Source organism: Scyliorhinus torazame, chromosome 31 (genome assembly GCF_047496885.1).
Source record: "Scyliorhinus torazame isolate Kashiwa2021f chromosome 31, sScyTor2.1, whole genome shotgun sequence".
Classification (NCBI taxonomy): domain Eukaryota; kingdom Metazoa; phylum Chordata; class Chondrichthyes; order Carcharhiniformes; family Scyliorhinidae; genus Scyliorhinus; species Scyliorhinus torazame.
Genome location: NC_092737.1, coordinates 2,986,105 through 3,007,562, shown reverse-complemented (window position 1 = coordinate 3,007,562; position 21,458 = coordinate 2,986,105). Strand labels below are relative to the sequence as shown.

At 55.9% G+C, this 21,458-nt stretch overlaps 1 pseudogene; it reads left to right on the top strand.

The window, feature by feature from the left end:
• Positions 1 to 21,458, top strand: part of LOC140404550 (calmodulin-binding transcription activator 2-like) — a 158,164-nt pseudogene that overhangs the window by 21,761 nt on the left and 114,945 nt on the right.

Here is a 21,458-nt window from a genome sequence, read left to right as displayed (position 1 = left end):
AAACCGTACAAGGCACTGGTTAACCCACAGCTGGAATACTGGGATCAGTTCTGGTTCCCGTATCTACGGAGAGATATCCCGGCTTTGGAGACCGTCCAGAGAAGGTTCACTGGGCTGATCCCGGGTAGGGAGGGATTTTCTCATGAGGAAGGGTTGAGTAGGTTGGGCCTGTCCTCATTGGAGTTTAGAAGAATGAGAGGCATATTGAGACGTATCGGATTCTCAGGGGGTTTGACAGGGTCGATGCTGAGAGGGTGTTTCCCCTTGTGGGAGAGTCTGGGAGCAGGATCTCAGAGTGAGGGGTCACCATTTCAGACAGAGATGAGGAGGAATTTCCTCTCCCAGAGGGGAGTGAAGCTGAGGAATTCCTTCCCGCAGAGAGCTGTAGAGTTGGGCAGGATTGAAGTGAAGGATGGGAATTGGAAAATGGAGAAGGCAGGGTCGGTGAAGGGATCCAGTGCAGGACTGGGGGAGTGAGTGCTGCATTGTTGGAGGTGCCGTCTTTGATGTGAGATGTGAGGCCTGGAGGCCTGCTCTGCCTCAGCCCCCAGTGTAGCCGACAATGGGGTAGTGGCTCCCACTCACCTGCAGCGAGGTGGGATCCAGGCCGCAACTGGCTGAGGGTGGGCCGCCTGGCCTGCCCCTTTCAGTTTTAAATGAAGCTGTCCGACCGAGCATATGTGTGGTCACCATAGAGACCCTGCCCTGTGAAAGGGATCCGTCTGTCCGAGCTTGAGTTGCAACGGCAGTTTGAGAATTTGACACCATCAGATAGACGAGCACTGGTACTGCCTTCAGCACGAGCTGGAGGGTATACATCGCCCAGCGTTATCCCCACAGCCCGGGTCAGGGACACGGGATCATCGCCCAGCGTTATCCCCACAGCCCGGGTCAGGGACACGGGATCATCGCCCAGCGTTATCCCCACAGCCCGGGTCAGGGACACGGGATCACCGCCCAGCGTTATCCCCACAGCCCGGGTCAGGGACACGGGATCAGCGCCCAGCGTTATCCCCACAGCCCGGGTCAGGGACACGGGATCATCGCCCAGCGTTATCCCCACAGCCCGGGTCAGGGACACTGGATCATCGCCCAGCGTTATCCCCGCAGCCCGGGTCAGGGACACGGGAACACCGCCCAGCGTTATCCCCACAGCCCGGGTCAGGGACACCGGATCACCGCCCAGCGTTATCCCCACAGCCCGGGTCAGGGACACGGGATCATCGCCCAGCGTTATCGTCACAGCCCGGGTCAGGGACACGGGATCACCGCCCAGCGTTATCCCCACAGCCCGGGTCAGGGACACGGGATCATCGCCCAGCGTTATCCACACAGCCCGGGTCAGGGACACGGGATCATCGCCCAGCGTTATACCCACAGCCCGGGTCAGGGACACGGGATCATCCGCCCAGCGTTATACCCACAGCCGGGGTCAGGGACACGGGATCATCGCCCAGCGTTATCCCCACAGCCCGGGTCAGGGACACGGGATCATCGCCCAGCGTTATCCCCACAGCCCGGGTCATAGAACATAGAACAATACAGCGCAGTACAGGCCCTTCGGCCCACGATGTTGCACCGAAACAAAAGCCATCTAACCTACACTATACCATTATCATCCATATGTTTATCCAATAAACTTTTAAATGCCCTCAATGTTGGTGAGTTCACTACTGTAGCAGGTAGGGCATTCCACGGCCTCACTACTCTTTGCGTAAAGAAACTACCCCTGACCTCTGTCCTATATCTATTACCCCTCAGTTTAAGGCTATGTCCCCTCGTGCTAGCCATTTCCATCCGCGGGAGAAGGCTCTCACTGTCCACCCTATCTAACCCTCTGATCATTTTGTATGCCTCTATTAAGTCTCCTCTTAACCTTCTTCTCTCTAACGAAAACAACCTCAAGTCCATCAGCCTTTCCTCATGAGATTTTCCCTCCATACCAGGCAACATCCTGGTAAATCTCCTCTGCACCCGTTCCAAAGCCTCCACGTCCTTCCTATAATGCGGTGACCAGAACTGTACGCAATACTCCAAATGCGGCCGCACCAGAGTTCTGTACAGCTGCAACATGACCTCCTGACTCCGGAACTCAATCCCTCTACCAATAAAGGCCAACACTCCATAGGCCTTCTTCACCACCCTATCAACCTGGGTGGCAACTTTCAGGGATCTATGCACATGGACACCTAGATCCCTCTGCTCATCCACACTTTCAAGAACTTTTCCATTAGCCAAATATTCCACATTCCTGTTTTTCCTTCCAAAGTGAATCACCTCACACTTCTCTACATTAAACTCCATTTGCCACCTCTCAGCCCAGCTCTGCAGCTTATCTATATCCCTCTGTAACCTGCTATTTCCTTCCACACTATCGACAACACCACCGACTTTAGTATCGTCTGCAAATTTACTCACCCACCCTTCTGCGCCTTCCTCTAGGTCATTGATAAAAATGACAAACAGCAACGGCCCCAGAACAGATCCTTGTGGTACTCCACTTGTGACAGAACTCCATTCTGAACATTTCCCATCAACCACCACCCTCTGTCTTCTTTCAGCTAGCCAATTTCTGATCCACATCTCTAAATCACCCTCAATCCCCAGCCTCCGTATTTTCTGCAATAGCCTACCGTGGGGAACCTTATCAAACGCTTTGCTGAAATCCATATACACCACATCAACTGCTCTACCCTCGTCTACCTGTTCAGTCACCTTCTCAAAGAACTTGATAAGGTTTGTGAGGCATGACCTACCCTTCACAAAGCCATGCTGACTATCCCTGATCATATTATTCCTATCTAGATGATTATAAATCTTGTCTCTTATAATCCCCTCCAAGACTTTACCCACTACAGACGTGAGGCTCACCGGTCTATAGTTGCCGGGGTTGTCTCTGCTCCCCTTTTTGAACAAAGGGACCACATTTGCTATCCTCCAGTCCTCTGGCACTATTCCTGTATCCAATGATGACATAAAAATCAAAGCCAAAGGTCCAGCAATCTCTTCCCTGGCCTCCCAGAGAATCCTAGGATAAATCCAATCAGGTCCCGGGGACTTATCTATTTTCAGCCTGTCCAGACTTGCCAACACCTCTTCCCTACGTACCTCAATGCCATCTAATCTATTTACCTGGAGCTCAGCATTCTCCTCCACAACATTATCTTTTTCCTGAGTGAATACTGACGAAAAATATTCATTTAGTATCTCGCCTATCTCTTCAGACTCTACACACAACTTCCCATCCCTGTCCTTGACTGGTCCTACTCTGTCCCTAGTCATTCGCTTATTCCTGACATACCTATAGAAAGCTTTTGGGTTTTCCTTGATCCTTCCTGCCAAATAATTCTCATGTCCCCTCCTTGCTCGTCTTAGCTCTCTCTTTAGATCCTTCCTCGCTACCTTGTAACTATCCATCGCCCCAACCGAAACTTCACACTTCATCTTCACATAGGCCTCCTTCTTCCTCTTAACAAGAGATTCCACTTCTTTGGTAAACCACGGTTCCCTCGCTCGGCACCTTCCTCCCTGTCTGACCGGTACATACTTATCAAGAACACGCAGTAGCTGATCCTTGAACAAGCTCCACTTATCCAGTGTGTCCAAAACTTGCAGCCTACTTCTCCACCTTATCCCCCCCCAAGTCACGTCTAATGGCATCATAATTTCCCTTCCCCCAGCTATAACTCTTGCCCTGCGGTGTATACTTATCCCTTTCCATCCTTAACGTAAACGTCACCGAATTGTGGTCACTGTCCCCAAAGTGCTCACCTACCTCCAAATCCAACACCTGGCCTGGTTCATTACCCAAAACCAAATCCAATGTGGCCTCGCGTCTTGTTGGCCTGTCAACAAACTGTGTCAGGAAACCCTCCTGCACACACTGAACAAAAAACGACCCATCTAATGTACTCGAACTATATCTTTTCCAGTCAATATTTGGAAAGTTAAAGTCTCCCATAATAACTACCCTATTACTTTCGCTCTTATCCAGGATCATCCTCGCCATCCTTTCCTCTACATCCCTAGAACTATTTGGAGGCCTATAGAAAACTCCCAACAGGGTGACCTCTCCTTTCCTGTTTCTAACCTCAGCCCATACTACCTCGGAAGATGAGTCCCCATCTAGCATCCTCTCCGCCACCGTAATACTGCTAAAGACTAGCAGCGCCACACCTCCCCCTCTTTTGCCTCCTTCTCTGAGCTTACTAAAACACCTAAACCCCGGAACCTGCAACATCCATTCCTGTCCCTGCTCTATCCACGTCTCCGAAATGGCCACAACATCGAAGTCCCAGGTACCAACCCATGCTGCCAGTTCCCCTACCTTATTTCGTATACTCCTGGCATTGAAGTAGACACACTTCAAACCACCTACCTGAACACTGGCCCCCTCCTGCGACGTCAAATCTGAGCTCCTGACCTCTATACTCTCATTCTCCCTTACCCTAAAACTACAATCCAGGTTCCCATGCCCCTGCTGCATTAGTTTAAACCCCCCCAAAGAGCACTAACAAATCTCCCCCCCAGGATATTTGTGCCCCGCAGGTTCAGATGTAGACCATCCTGTCTGTAGAGGTCCCACCTTCCCCAGAAAGCGCCCCAGTTATCCAGAAATCTGAATCCCTCCCGCCTGCACCATCCCTGTAGCCACGTGTTTAATTGCTCTCTCTCCCTATTCCTCATCTAACTATCACGTGGCACGGGCAACAACCCAGAGATAACAACTCTGTTTGTTCTAGTTCTGAGCTTCCATCCTAGCTCCCTGAAAGCCTGCCTGACATCCTTATCCCCTTTCCTACCTATGTCGTTAGTGCCAATGTGGACCACGACTTGGGGCTGCTCCCCCTCCCCCTTAAGGACCCGGAAAACACGATCCGAGACATCACGTACCCTTGCACCTGGGAGGCAACATACCAAACGTGAGTCTCTCACGCTCCCACAAAATCTCCTATCTGTGCCCCTGACTATAGAGTCCCCAATTACTAATGCTCTGCTCCTCTCCCCCCTTCCCTTCTGAGCAACAGGGACAGACTCCGTGCCAGAGGCCCATACCCCATGGCTTACCCCTGGTAAGTCGTCCCCCCCACAAGTATCCAAAGCGGTATACTTGGTTCTCAGGGGAACGACCGCAGGGGATCCCTGCACTGACTGCTTTTTCCCAGTCCCTCTTACAGTTACCCACCTATCTCCAATCTTTGGTGTAACTAATTCCCTGAAGCTGCTATCCATGACCCCCTCTGCCTCCCGAATGATCCGAAGTTCTTCCAACTCCAGCTCCAGTTCCCTAACTCGGTCTTGGAGGAGCTGGAGATGGCAGCACTTCCTGCAGGTAAAATCAGCAGGGACACTAACGGCATCCCTCACCTCAAACATCCTGCAGGAGGAACATTGCACTCCCTTCCCTGCCATCCCTCTAACTTTCTACCAAGATCTGGCTAACAACTAAATTAAATTTTTTTATATATAAAAAAAAAATTATTAATAACAATAATAAAATATGGTACTTACCTCAGACCAAAGGGTTTTATTATTAGGTTAGAGGAGGAGGGCGGGTGGGAGACACTACACGTGTAGTGTCTCGGGCTTCCTCTCCACCAGAATCTATTGGTGAGGGTCTTCCCAGACGTCCGCGGGTCGACTTCCTGTTCCCACCTTAAACACGAGAATTTTTAAAAAAAATTTATTTAAAGGAGAAACTTACCTCCCAGAAATCACTTCCGCACTACCCCCGCAGAAATGGACTAGCCTGCTCCGCTCCTGCTGAAATCGACTTGGCCTGCAAAGTAAGCAAGTTGTTAATCTGTACTCACCTCACCACAGACAGCGACCTTTTAAATGGTCCCCTCTGTCTCGCAGCCCCCGCGCTTTTTCAAAATTCCCGCGCTGATTCTAAGGTCCCAGTTCTCACTCCCGAACTCAACAGCTGACCTGCAAGGCAAGTAAGTTAATCTGTACTCACCTCACCACAGACAGCGACCTTTTAAACGGTCCCCTCTGCCTCGCAGCCCCCGCGCTTTTTCAGAATTCCCGCGCTCATTCTAAGGTCCCAGCTCTCACTCCCTGACACGGGATCAGCGCCCAGCGTTATCCCCAGAGCCCGGGTCAGGGACACGGGATCATCGCCCAGCGTTATCCCCACAGCCCGGGTCAGGGACACGGGATCAGTGCCCAGCGTTATCCACACAGCCCGGGTCAGGGACACGGGATCAGCGCCCAGCGTTATCCCCACAGCCCGGGTCAGGGACACGGGATCATCGCCCAGCGTTATCCCCAGAGCCCGGGTCAGGAACTGGGATCAGCGCCCAGCGTTATCCCCAGAGCCCGGGTCAGGGACACGGGATCATCGCCCAGCGTTATCGTCACAGCCCGGGTCAGGAACTGGGATCATCGCCCAGCGTTATCCACACAGCCCGGGTCAGGGACACGGGATCATCGCCCAGCGTTATCGTCACAGCCCGGGTCAGGGACACGGGATCATCGCCCAGCGTTATCCCCACAGCCCGGGTCAGGGACACGGGATCATCGCCCAGCGTTATCCCCACAGCCCGGGTCAGGGACACGGGATCATCGCCCAGCGTTATCCCCAGAGCCCGGGTCAGGAACTGGGATCAGCGCCCAGCGTTATCCCCAGAGCCCGGGTCAGGGACACGGGATCATCGCCCAGCGTTATCGTCACAGCCCGGGTCAGGAACTGGGATCATCGCCCAGCGTTATCCACACAGCCCGGGTCAGGGACACGGGATCATCGCCCAGCGTTATCGTCACAGCCCGGGTCAGGGACACGGGATCATCGCCCAGCGTTATCGTCACAGCCCGGGTCAGGGACACGGGATCACCGCCCAGCGTTATCCCCACAGCCCGGGTCAGGGACACGGGATCATCGCCCAGCGTTATCCCCACAGCCCGGGTCAGGGACACGGAATCATCGCCCAGCGTTATCCCCGCAGCCCGGGTCAGGGACACGGGATCATCGCCCAGCGTTATCCCCACAGCCCGGGTCAGGGACACGGGATCACCGCCCAGCGTTATCCCCACAGCCCGGGTCAGGGACACGGGATCACCGCCCAGCGTTATCCCCACAGCCCGGGTCAGGGACACGGGATCAGCGCCCAGCGTTATCCACACTGAACAAAAAACGACCCATCTAATGTACTCGAACTATATCTTTTCCAGTCAATATTTGGAAAGTTAAAGTCTCCCATAATAACTACCCTATTACTTTCGCTCTTATCCAGGATCATCCTCGCCATCCTTTCCTCTACATCCCTAGAACTATTTGGAGGCCTATAGAAAACTCCCAACAGGGTGACCTCTCCTTTCCTGTTTCTAACCTCAGCCCATACTACCTCGGAAGATGAGTCCCCATCTAGCATCCTCTCCGCCACCGTAATACTGCTAAAGACTAGCAGCGCCACACCTCCCCCTCTTTTGCCTCCTTCTCTGAGCTTACTAAAACACCTAAACCCCGGAACCTGCAACATCCATTCCTGTCCCTGCTCTATCCACGTCTCCGAAATGGCCACAACATCGAAGTCCCAGGTACCAACCCATGCTGCCAGTTCCCCTACCTTATTTCGTATACTCCTGGCATTGAAGTAGACACACTTCAAACCACCTACCTGAACACTGGCCCCCTCCTGCGACGTCAAATCTGAGCTCCTGACCTCTATACTCTCATTCTCCCTTACCCTAAAACTACAATCCAGGTTCCCATGCCCCTGCTGCATTAGTTTAAACCCCCCCAAAGAGCACTAACAAATCTCCCCCCCAGGATATTTGTGCCCCGCAGGTTCAGATGTAGACCATCCTGTCTGTAGAGGTCCCACCTTCCCCAGAAAGCGCCCCAGTTATCCAGAAATCTGAATCCCTCCCGCCTGCACCATCCCTGTAGCCACGTGTTTAATTGCTCTCTCTCCCTATTCCTCATCTAACTATCACGTGGCACGGGCAACAACCCAGAGATAACAACTCTGTTTGTTCTAGTTCTGAGCTTCCATCCTAGCTCCCTGAAAGCCTGCCTGACATCCTTATCCCCTTTCCTACCTATGTCGTTAGTGCCAATGTGGACCACGACTTGGGGCTGCTCCCCCTCCCCCTTAAGGACCCGGAAAACACGATCCGAGACATCACGTACCCTTGCACCTGGGAGGCAACATACCAAACGTGAGTCTCTCACGCTCCCACAAAATCTCCTATCTGTGCCCCTGACTATAGAGTCCCCAATTACTAATGCTCTGCTCCTCTCCCCCCTTCCCTTCTGAGCAACAGGGACAGACTCCGTGCCAGAGGCCCATACCCCATGGCTTACCCCTGGTAAGTCGTCCCCCCCACAAGTATCCAAAGCGGTATACTTGGTTCTCAGGGGAACGACCGCAGGGGATCCCTGCACTGACTGCTTTTTCCCAGTCCCTCTTACAGTTACCCACCTATCTCCAATCTTTGGTGTAACTAATTCCCTGAAGCTGCTATCCATGACCCCCTCTGCCTCCCGAATGATCCGAAGTTCTTCCAACTCCAGCTCCAGTTCCCTAACTCGGTCTTGGAGGAGCTGGAGATGGCAGCACTTCCTGCAGGTAAAATCAGCAGGGACACTAACGGCATCCCTCACCTCAAACATCCTGCAGGAGGAACATTGCACTCCCTTCCCTGCCATCCCTCTAACTTTCTACCAAGATCTGGCTAACAACTAAATTAAATTTTTTTATATATAAAAAAAAAATTATTAATAACAATAATAAAATATGGTACTTACCTCAGACCAAAGGGTTTTATTATTAGGTTAGAGGAGGAGGGCGGGTGGGAGACACTACACGTGTAGTGTCTCGGGCTTCCTCTCCACCAGAATCTATTGGTGAGGGTCTTCCCAGACGTCCGCGGGTCGACTTCCTGTTCCCACCTTAAACACGAGAATTTTTAAAAAAAATTTATTTAAAGGAGAAACTTACCTCCCAGAAATCACTTCCGCACTGCCCCCGCAGAAATGGACTAGCCTGCTCCGCTCCTGCTGAAATCGACTTGGCCTGCAAAGTAAGCAAGTTGTTAATCTGTACTCACCTCACCACAGACAGCGACCTTTTAAATGGTCCCCTCTGTCTCGCAGCCCCCGCGCTTTTTCAAAATTCCCGCGCTGATTCTAAGGTCCCAGTTCTCACTCCCGAACTCAACAGCTGACCTGCAAGGCAAGTAAGTTAATCTGTACTCACCTCACCACAGACAGCGACCTTTTAAACGGTCCCCTCTGCCTCGCAGCCCCCGCGCTTTTTCAGAATTCCCGCGCTCATTCTAAGGTCCCAGCTCTCACTCCCTGACACGGGATCAGCGCCCAGCGTTATCCCCAGAGCCCGGGTCAGGGACACGGGATCATCGCCCAGCGTTATCCACACAGCCCGGGTCAGGGACACGGGATCAGCGCCCAGCGTTATCCACACAGCCCGGGTCAGGAACTGGGATCATCGCCCAGCGTTATCCCCACAGCCCGGGTCAGGGACACGGGATCATCGCCCAGCGTTATCCACACAGCCCGGGTCAGGGACACGGGATCATCGCCCAGCGTTATCCCCACAGCCCGGGTCAGGGACACGGGATCATCGCCCAGCGTTATCCCCAGAGCCCGGGTCAGGAACTGGGATCACCGCCCAGCGTTATCCCCACAGCCCGGGTCAGGGACACGGGATCATCGCCCAGCGTTATCCCCACAGCCCGGGTCAGGGACACGGGATCATCGCCCAGCGTTATCGTCACAGCCCGGGTCAGGAACTGGGATCATCGCCCAGCGTTATCCACACAGCCCGGGTCAGGGACACGGGATCATCGCCCAGCGTTATCGTCACAGCCCGGGTCAGGGACACGGGATCATCGCCCAGCGTTATCCCCACAGCCCGGGTCAGGGACACGGGATCATCGCCCAGCGTTATCCCCACAGCCCGGGTCAGGGACACGGGATCATCGCCCAGCGTTATCCCCAGAGCCCGGGTCAGGGACACGGGATCAGCGCCCAGCGTTATCCCCACAGCCCGGGTCAGGGACACGGGATCATCGCCCAGCGTTATCCACACAGCCCGGATCAGGGACACGGGATCATCGCCCAGCGTTATCCCCACAGCCCGGGTCAGGGACACGGGATCATCGCCCAGCGTTATCCCCACAGGCCGGGTCAGGGACACGGGATCACCGCCCAGCGTTATCCCCACAGCCCGGGTCAGGGACACGGGATCACCGCCCAGCGTTATCGTCACAGCCCGGGTCAGGGACACGGGATCATCGCCCAGCGTTATCGTCACAGCCCGGGTCAGGGACACGGGATCACCGCCCAGCGTTATCCCCACAGCCCGGGTCAGGGACACGGGATCATCGCCCAGCGTTATCCCCACAGCCCGGGTCAGGGACACGGAATCATCGCCCAGCGTTATCCCCGCAGCCCGGGAAAGGGACACGGGATCACCGCCCAGCGTTATCCCCACAGCCCGGGTCAGGGACACGGGATCATCGCACAGCGTTATCCCCACAGCCCGGGTCAGGGACACGGGATCACCGCCCAGCGTTATCCCCACAGCCCGGGTCAGGGACACGGGATCATCGCCCAGCGTTATCCCCACAGCCCGGGTCAGGGACACGGGATCACCGCCCAGCGTTATCCCCACAGCCCGGGTCAGGGACACGGGATCACCGCCCAGCGTTATCCCCACAGCCCGGGTCAGGGACACGGGATCATCGCCCAGCGTTATCCCCACAGCCCGGGTCAGGGACACGGGATCACCGCCCAGCGTTATCCCCACAGCCCGGGTCAGGGACACGGGATCACCGCCCAGCGTTATCCCCACAGCCCGGGTCAGGGACACGGGATCAGCGCCCAGCGTTATCCCCACAGCCCGGGTCAGGGACACGGGATCATCGCCCAGCGTTATCCACACAGCCCGGGTCAGGGACACGGGATCATCGCCCAGCGTTATCCCCACAGCCCGGGTCAGGGACACGGGATCACCGCCCAGCGTTATCCCCACAGCCCGGGTCAGGGACACGGGATCATCGCCCAGCGTTATCCCCACAGCCCGGGTCAGGGACACGGGATCATCGCCCAGCGTTATCCCCACAGCCCGGGTCAGGGACACGGGATCACCGCCCAGCGTTATCCCCACAGCCCGGGTCAGGGACACGGGATCACCGCCCAGCGTTATCCCCACAGCCCGGGTCAGGGACACGGGATCACCGCCCAGCGTTATCCCCACAGCCCGGGTCAGGGACACGGGATCATCACCCAGCGTTATCCCCACAACCCGGGTCAGGGACACGGGATCATCGCCCAGCGTTATCCCCACAGCCCGGGTCAGGGACACGGGATCATCGTCCAGCGTTATCTCCACAGCCCGGGAAAGGGACACGGGATCATCGCCCAGCGTTATCCCCGCAGCCCGGGTCAGGGACACGGGATCAGCGCCCAGCGTTATCCCCGCAGCCCGGGTCAGGGACACGGGATCACCGCCCAGCGTTATCCCCACAACCCGGGTCAGGGACTCGGGATCAGCGCCCAGCGTTATCCCCACAGCCCGGGTCAGGAACACGGGATCAGCGCCCAGCGTTATCCACACAGCCCGGGTCAGGGACACGGGATCATCGCCCAGCGTTATCCCCACAGCCCGGGTCAGGGACACGGGATCATCACCCAGCGTTATCCACACAGCCTGGGTCAGGGACACGGGATCATCACCCAGCGTTATCCCCACAGGCCGGGTCAGGGACACGGGATCAGCGCCCAGCGTTATCCCCACAGCCCGGGTCAGGAACACGGGATCATCGCCCAGCGTTATCCCCACAGCCCGGGTCAGGAACACGGGATCATCGCCCAGCGTTATCCACACAGCCCGGGTCAGGAACACGGGATCATCGCACAGCGTTATCCCCACAGCCCGGGTCAGGGACACGGGATCATCGTCCAGCGTTATCTCCACAGCCCGGGAAAGGGTCACGGGATCATCGCCCAGCGTTATCCCCGCAGCCCGGGTCAGGGACACGGGATCACCGCCCAGCGTTATCCCCACAACCCGGGTCAGGGACTCGGGATCAGCGCCCAGCGTTATCGTCACAGCCCGGGTCAGGGACACGGGATCAGCGCCCAGCGTTATCTCCACAGCCCGGGTCAGGGACTCGGGATCAGCGCCCAGCGTTATCGTCACAGCCCGGGTCAGGGACACGGGATCATCGCCCAGCGTTATCCCCACAGCCCGGGTCAGGGACACGGGATCATCGCCCAGCGTTATCCCCACAGCCCGGGTCAGGGACACGGGATCATCACCCAGCGTTATCCACACAGCCTGGGTCAGGGACACGGGATCATCACCCAGCGTTATCCCCACAGGCCGGGTCAGGGACACGGGATCAGCGCCCAGCGTTATCCCCACAGCCCGGGTCAGGAACACGGGATCATCGCCCAGCGTTATCCCCACAGCCCGGGTCAGGAACACGGGATCATCGCCCAGCGTTATCCACACAGCCCGGGTCAGGAACACGGGATCATCGCACAGCGTTATCCCCACAGCCCGGGTCAGGGACACGGGATCAGCGCCCAGCGTTATCAGACCGACACAGGGCCACACTGCCGGAAGGATGTGGAGGCTTTGGAGAGGGTACAGAAGCGGTTTACTCGGATGTTGCCTGGTATGGAGGGCATCAGCTATGAGGAGCGGTTGAATAAACTCGGTTTGTTCTCACTGGAACGACGGAGGTTGAGAGGCGACCTGATAGAGGTCTACAAGATTGAGTGGCAGAGACAGAGCGGAGAGTCAGATGCTCTTTCCTAAGGTAGGAGAGTCGAGTACCAGGGGACACAGTGCGTGGGGAAAAGTTTAGAACAGATGTGTGAGGCAGGTTTTTTACACAGATGGTGGTAAATATATGGAACGCGCTGCCTGGGGAGGGGGTGGGAGCCGGTACGAAAGCGGCATTTAAGGGGCATCTAGACAAATATATGAATAGGGTGGGAATGGACTCTGTAAGCGCAGACGGTTTTAGTTTTGGCAGGTACCATGGTCGGCACGGGCTTGGAGGGCCGAAGGGCCTGTTCCTGTGCTGTATTCTTCTTTGTTCTTTGAAACTTCAAACATTCAATCAAAATGTGACTAACGGGGTCAGTGAGACACCCCAGCCCCTGGACCTGTTGATGGCAGCAGCAGGCACATGAGGAGGTCACAGGAGGACCTCCGCCTCCCGACGGCAACGAGGCATGCCATGGCACGTCGGGACGACGGGCGAGGAGGTGAAGGGTGTACAGGAGCAACAGCCCGTACAGGAAACCCCTCCGCGCAGTACGAAAAGGCACGGGGGGCGTTTCCCCGAGGCGGCCAGCCCCCGAGGGAGGTTTCGGGGCTAATGTGGAATTCGCTCAGTCAATATTGCCACTGCACCACCATCTCCCACACTCGATCTCAGGTAGACTCCACTCTACCTGCCACGGGGCCGGAGAAATGGAAGACTCTTCCATCCAACGCGCACATCAATTCCCGTTTGTTGTTGAAAAGACTAACTGGTTAAATGTGCGCTCCTTCCCAAGTCACCTTTTCCAAACAGTCCCGCGGTCTGACACTGCTCACCACCCCACTAACGTGACTGTCCGTCTCTTCCAGAAAATAATAATCACATCAAGGTCTTCCTACCCAACAAGCTGATGGATTGTTTACCGAAATGTGCGGCCCTGCCCAAGGAGAGACAGCGGTGGAACACCAACGAGGCAAGTTTGCCTGTGTGAGTGTACATGCCTGCGTGTGTGTGCGTACGTGTGTGTGTACAGATGGTGAGTCATGGCAACTGGAGATTAATCTGTCTCTGAATCCCGCACACCACAGGTGGGCATTTGGCTGGGGAGTGGAAATTGGGTGGCCCCAGTATTGGGGGGTGCAGAGGGGCAGGTTAATATGCAATGAAGTTATCGGTGCCAGATATCATTTCACGGTTAAAGGGCTTTCAGTCCCAGTGTGTGTCCTGTGTACAGGTAGCTCTGCGCGTGTCACTCAGTGAGTGAGCTGTGATTTTCTTTTTCCAGGAAATAGCATCTTACTTAACGGCATTTGAGAAACACGATGAGTGGTTATCGGGAGCTCCACGTACCAGGTGAGCTGTTTGATACTGAACTGTGGGCGAGCGGGAGAGGGCAGGCCTGAATATCTGGGTCTGGTTCGAAGAACAGAGTAATATTCGCCGTACAACAGACTAATATTCGCTGTACAACAGACTAATATTCGCTGTACAACAGAGTAATATTCGCTGTACAACAGACTAATATTCGCTGTACAACAGACTAATATTCGCTGTACAACAGAGTAATATTCGCTGTACAACAGACTAATATTCGCTGTACAACAGAGTAATATTCGCTGTGCAACAGAGTAATATTCGCCGTGCAACAGAGTAATATTCGCCGTGCAACAGAGTAATATTCGCCGTGCAACAGAGTAATATTCGCCGTGCAACAGAGTAATATTCGCCGTGCAACAGAGCAATATTCGCTGTGCAACAGAGTAATATTCGCTGTGCAACAGAGTAATATTCGCTGATCAACAGAGTAATATTCGCTGTACAACAGAGTAATATTCGCTGTACAACAGAGTAATATTTGCCATACAACAGGGTAATATTCGCTGTACAACAGTAATATTCGCTGTACAACAGAGTTAAATTCGCTGTACAACAGAGTAATATTCGCCGTACAACAGACTAATATTCGCCGTACAACAGAGTAATATTCGCCATACAACAGGGTAATATTCGCCGTACAACAGGGTAATATTCGCCATACAACAGGGTAATATTCGCCATACAACAGGGTAATATTCGCCGTACAACAGGGTAATATTCGCCGTACAACAGGGTAATATTCGCCGTACAACGGTAATATTCGCCGTACAACAGAGTAATATTCGCCGTACAACAGAGTAATATTCGCCGTACAACAGGGTAATATTCGCCGTACATCAGGGTAATATTCGCCGTTCAACAGGGTAATATTCGCCGTACAACAGGGTAATATTCGCCGTACAACAGGGTAATATTCGCCGTACAACAGAATAATATTCGCCGTACAACAGAGTAATATTCGCCGTACAACAGAATAATATTCGCCGTACAACAGAATAATATTCGCCGTACAACAGGGTAATATTCGCCGTACAACAGGGTAATATTCGCCGTACAACAGGGTAATATTCGCCGGACAACAGAGTAATATTCGCCGTACAACAGAGTAATATTCGCCGGACAACAGGGTAATATTCGCCGGACAACAGGGTAATATTCGCCGGACAACAGGGTAATATTCGCCGGACAACAGGGTAATATTCGCCGGACAACAGGGTAATATTCGCCGGACAACAGGGTAATATTCGCCGGACAACAGTGTGGACATGTCCCACTCACCCCCCTCTCTATCTGGGAGTGTGGACTTGCCCCACTCACCCCCCTCTCTATCTGGCCGTGTGGACTTGCCCCACTCACCCCCCTCTCTATCTGGCCGTGTGGACTTGTCCCACTCACTCCCCTCTCTATCTGGCCGTGTGGACTTGCCCCACTCACTCCCCTCTCTATCTGGCCGTGTGGACTTGCCCCACTCACCCCCCTCTCTATCTGGCCGTGTGGACTTGCCCCACTCACCCCCCTCTCTATCTGGGAGTGTGGACTTGCCCCACTCACTCCCCTCTCTATCTGGCCGTGTGGACTTGCCCCACTCACCCCCCTCTCTATCTGGGAGTGTGGACTTGCCCCACTCACCCCCCTCTCTATCTGGGAGTGTGGACTTGCCCCACTCACTCCCCTCTCTATCTGGCCGTGTGGACTTGCCCCACTCACCCCCCTCTCTATCTGGCCGTGTGGACTTGCCCCACTCACTCCCCTCTCTATCTGGCCGTGTGGACTTGCCCCACTCACCCCCCTCTCTATCTGGCCGTGTGGACTTGCCCCACTCACCCCCCTCTCTATCTGGCCGTGTGGACTTGCCCCACTCACCCCCCTCTCTATCTGGCCGTGTGGACTTGCCCCACTCACTCCCCTCTCTATCTGGCCGTGTGGACTTGCCCCACTCACCCCCCTCTCTATCTGGCCGTGTGGACTTGCCCCACTCACCCCCCTCTCTATCTGGCAGTGTGGACTTGCCCCACTCACCCCCCTCTCTATCTGGCCGTGTGGACTTGCCCCACTCACCCCCCTCTCTATCTGGCCGTGTGGACTTGCCCCACTCACCCCCCTCTCTATCTGGCCGTGTGGACTTGCCCCACTCACCCCCCTCTCTATCTGGGAGTGTGGACTTGCCCCACTCACTCCCCTCTCTATCTGGGAGTGTGGACTTGCCCCACTCACTCCCCTCTCTATCTGGCCGTGTGGACTTGCCCCACTCACCCCCCTCTCTATCTGGCCGTGTGGACTTGCCCCACTCACCCCCCTCTCTATCTGGCCGTGTGGACTTGCCCCACTCACCCCCCTCTCTATCTGGCCGTGTGGACTTGCCCAACTCACCCCCCTCTCTATCTGGGAGTGTGGACTTGCCCCACTCACTCCCCTCTCTATCTGGGAGTGTGGACTTGCCCCACTCACTCCCCTCTCTATCTGGCCGTGTGGACTTGCCCCACTCACTCCCCTCTCTATCTGGCCGTGTGGACTTGCCCCACTCACCCCCCTCTCTATCTGGCCGTGTGGACTTGCCCCACTCACTCCCCTCTCTATCTGGCCGTGTGGACTTGCCCCACTCACCCCCCTCTCTATCTGGCAGTGTGGACTTGCCCCACTCACCCCCCTCTCTATCTGGCAGTGTGGACTTGCCCCACTCACCCCCCTCTCTATCTGGCCGTGTGGACTTGCCCCACTCACCCCCCTCTCTATCTGGCAGTGTGGACTTGCCCCACTCACCCCCCTCTCTATCTGGCCGTGTGGACTTGCCCCACTCAGTCCCCTCTCTATCTGGCCGTGTGGACTTGCCCCACTCACCCCCCTCTCTATCTGGCCGTGTGGACTTGCCCCACTCACCCCCCTCTCTATCTGGCCGTGTGGACTTGCCCCACTCACCCCCCTCTCTATCTGGCCGTGTGGACTTGCCCCACTCACCCCCCTCTCTATCTGGCAGTGTGGACTTGCCCCACTCACTCCCCTCTCTATCTGGGAGTGTGGACTTGCCCCACTCACCCCCCTCTCTATCTGGCCGTGTGGACTTGCCCCACTCACCCCCCTCTCTATCTGGCCGTGTGGACTTGCCCCACTCACCCCCCTCTCTATCTGGCCGTGTGGACTTGCCCCACTCACCCCCCTCTCTATCTGGGAGTGTGGACTTGCCCCACTCACCCCCCTCTCTATCTGGGAGTGTGGACTCGCCCCATTCACCCCCCTCTCTATCTGGCCGTGTGGACTTGCCCCACTCACCCCCCTCTCTATCTGGCCGTGTGGACTGGCCCCACTCACCCCCCTCTCTATCTGGCCGTGTGGACTCGCCCCACTCACCCCCCTCTCTATCTGGGAGTGTGGACTCGCCCCATTCACCCCCCTCTCTATCTGGCCGTGTGGACTTGCCCCACTCACCCCCCTCTCTATCTGGCCGTGTGGACTGGCCCCACTCACCCCCCTCTCTATATGGCCGTGTGGACTTGCCCCACTCACCCCCCTCTCTATCTGGCCGTGTGGACTTGCCCCACTCACCCCCCTCTCTATCTGGGAGTGTGGACTTGCCCCACTCACCCCCCTCTCTATCTGGCAGTGTGGACTTGCCCCACTCACCCCCCTCTCTATCTGGCCGTGTGGACTTGCCCCACTCACCCCCCTCTCTATCTGGGAGTGTGGACTTGCCCCACTCACCCCCCTCTCTATCTGGCCGTGTGGACTTGCCCCACTCACCCCCCTCTCTATCTGGCCGTGTGGACTTGCCCCACTCACCCCCCTCTCTATCTGGCCGTGTGGACTTGCCCCACTCACTCCCCTCTCTATCTGGCCGTGTGGACTTGCCCCACTCACCCCCCTCTCTCTCTGGCCGTGTGGACTTGCCCCACTCACCCCCCTCTCTATCTGGCAGTGGAGTCTTGCTCTGCGATACAACCTCATGGTCACCGAAGACCTGTCACATAATGCAAGGTGCTGTAGTTGGATTGTCGCTGAACTAACGGTCCAGAGACCCAGGGTAATGCTCTGGGAATTTGGGTTCGAATCGCACCATGGAAGATTAATTCAATAAAGACCTGGAATTAAATGTCTAACGATGACCATGAAACCAATTGTCGATTGTTCTAAAAACCCATCTGGTTCACTAATGCCCCTTTTGAGGAGGAAATCTGCCGTCCTTACCCGGTCTGGCCTAGGTGTGACTTAAACAAGTAGACTTACATTAACGCTGCAATGAAGTCGCTGTGAAAAGCCCCTAGCCCCCTATTCCGGCACCTGTTCGGGTCACAGAGGGAGAATTCAGGATGTCCGATTCACCGAACGGCACGTCTTTCGGGAATTGTGGGAGGAAACCGGAGCACCCGGAGGAAACCCACGCAGACACTGGGAGAACGTGCAGACTCCGCACAGACAGTGACCCAGCGGGGAATCGAACCCGGGACCCTGGAGCTGTGAAGCAACAGTGCTAACCACTGTGCCGCCGTGCCGCCTCAATGGGCAATAAATGCTGGTCCAGCCCACCCTCTGAATGGATTTTTAAAAACACCAAACTGCGCTGCACCAGTGAATTGGAGCGTAATCACGGTGCCAGTGCAGAGGAACGTGGCAGCCAACGTCTGCACAGCAAGATTCCACAGGGGCCAGGTCACCGCCGGGTGAATCCAGCCTTGTGATGTCGGTCCGGTTTAAGTGACTTGTGTTGGGTTGTGGGACTAGACAAACGGGCGACTGGGCAGGGGCAGGGGTTAATGATCTGGACCGCGAACCCTGGGCTCCTTCCGTTCATCGGCCTAAAGCAGTGACAGAAGCCCATTGGAGTGTTTCCCCTGCTCCCGGGGTCAGCACAGCTACCCTGCACGGGCAAGCTGAATGATACCGATGTGTTGCCCCTGCTCCCGGGGTCAGCCCAGCTACTCTGCACGGGCGAGCTGAATGATACCGATGTGTTTCCCCTGCTCCCGGGGTCAGGGCAGCTACTCTGCACGGGCAAGCTGAATGATACCGATGTTACTTAAAATCCAAGTGCAGATACTGAGGTTTGCCGTGGGGGGATATCACAGCATTACTTCTGCTGGGGGGGGAATGTCTGTGTTCTGTTGTGTCTGTGCTAAATGTACAGCCTCATCTCCGAGCTAGCTTTGTGTGAAAGGTGTTGCGGAGGGTGAATGCCTCAACCTCGTGTGTGAGGCTGGTGTTGATACAGTTACAAGTAAGGGCAGCACGGCGGCGCAGTGGTTAGCACTGCTGCCTCACGGCGCCGAGGTCCCAGGTTCGATCCCGGCTCTGGGTCACTGTCCGTGTGGAGTTTGCACATTCTCCCCGTGTTTGCGTGGGTCTCACCCCCACAACCCAAAGATGTGTAGGTGGATTGGCCACGCTAAAGTGCCCCTTAATTGGAAGTAAAATGAATCGGGTACTCTTACTCGGGTACTATTTTTAAAAAAAAAATACAGTTGCAAGTGGTGCAAAGGGTGCACCTGATGAGGTGGGTCGAGGATGGGCCTGCTGTTTGAGGGGGTGGGGGTGGGCCTGCTGTTTGAGGGGGTGGGGGTGGGCCTGCTGTTTGAGGGGGTGGGGGTGGGCCTGCTGTTTGAGGGGGTGGGGGTGGGCCTGCTGTTGGTGGGGGTGGGCCTGCTGTTTGGGGGGGTGGGGGTGGGCCTGCTGTTTGAGGGGGTGGGGGACACTGGCGAGCAGTGTGGGAGGAGTCTGGACAATCCCGCCCATATGTTCTGGTCCTGCCCAAAGTTGGGGAAATTCTGGGGGTCGTCCTTCCGCACCGTGTCGGCGATCCTGCACGTGGATTTGGGGCCTGCACGTGGATTTGGGGCCTGCATGTGGATTTGGGGCCTGCACGTGGATTTGGGGCCTGCACGTGGATTTGGGGCCTGCACGTGGATTTGGGGCCTGCACGTGGATTTGGGGCCTGCACGTGGATTTGGGGCCTGCACGTGGATTTGGGGCCTGCACGTGGATTTGGGGCCTGCACGTGGATTTGGGGCCTGCACGTGGATTTGGGGCCTGCACGTGGATTTGGGGTGTTGGACTTGCTGGGGGCTGGGGGGTGGAAATATTTTAGCCTTTGCCTCGCTGATCGCTCACAGGTGGGCCCTGTTGGGGTGGAGATCAGTATCTTAGCCTTGGACCTCAGTGCGGCCAAGGTGTTGTTTGGTGGGTTGGGGGGGGGGGGGGGGGGGGGGTGCGGATGGTTCTGTTGCTCTGCATTGTTTTCTGTGTAAAATGTTAAAAACCGAATAAAAAATATTTTTAAAAAATTGTGTGAAGCCCGGCTCCTTACCGTTTCAATATCTTTGCCCAGGCCAGTAAACGGCTCGATCATCCTGTACAACAGGAAGAAGGTGAAATATCGGAAAGACGGTTACTGTTGGAAGAAACGGAAGGACGGGAAAACAACCAGAGAGGATCACATGAAATTGAAAGTTCAAGGGATGGAGGTGGGTGGAAATGCCAGCGGAACGTTGTTGGGCGGAGCCACTTGGGAGGGGGGGGGGGTACAGGTCTGATGCATTGAGGGGACGAGAACATCGCTGACAAATCTGATGTGTCCCCCATTGCCCCCGAGACGCTAGTGGTGAGTATATGCAGTCAGTGAGGATCTACCATCAGCAGAGCTGCTTGTTGACACGGTCCTCTTCCAATCCTTTCCTCCCCTGGGTTACGCTGAGGAGCCTGTGTGTGTTTTATTCATTCCCGGGATGTGGGTGCCGTTGGCCGGGCCCAGCATTTATTGTCCATCCCTAATTGCCCCTTCAGCAGGTGGTGGGTGAGTTGCCATCTTGAGCCCCTGCAGTCCCTGAGGTGCAGGTCCACCCACTGTGCTGTTAGGGAGGGAGTTCCAGGATGTTGTTGCCCCAGCGACAGTGAAGGAACGGCCGATATATTTCCCAGTCGGGGTGGGGAGTGACTCGGAGGGGAACCTCCAGGTGGTGGGGTTCCCAGGTATCTGCTGCTCTTGTCCTTCTAGATGGTAGAGGCCGTGGGTTTGGAAGGTGCTGCCTCAGGAACCTCGGTGAGTCGCTGCCGTGCATCTTGTAGATGGTACACACGGCTGGCACTGTGCGTCGGTGGTGGAGGGAGTGAATGTTTGTGGAAGGGGTGCCAATCAAGCGGGGCTGCTTTGTCCTGAATGGTGTCGAGCTTCTTGAGTGTTGTTGGAGCTGCGCTCATCCAGGCAAGTGGAGAGTATTCCATCACACTCCTGACTTGTGCCTTGTGGATGGTGGACAGGCTTTGGGGGGTCAGGAGGTGAGTTACTCACTGCAGGATTCCCAGCCTCTGACCTGCCCTGGTAGCCACAGTATTAATGTGGCCGGGTC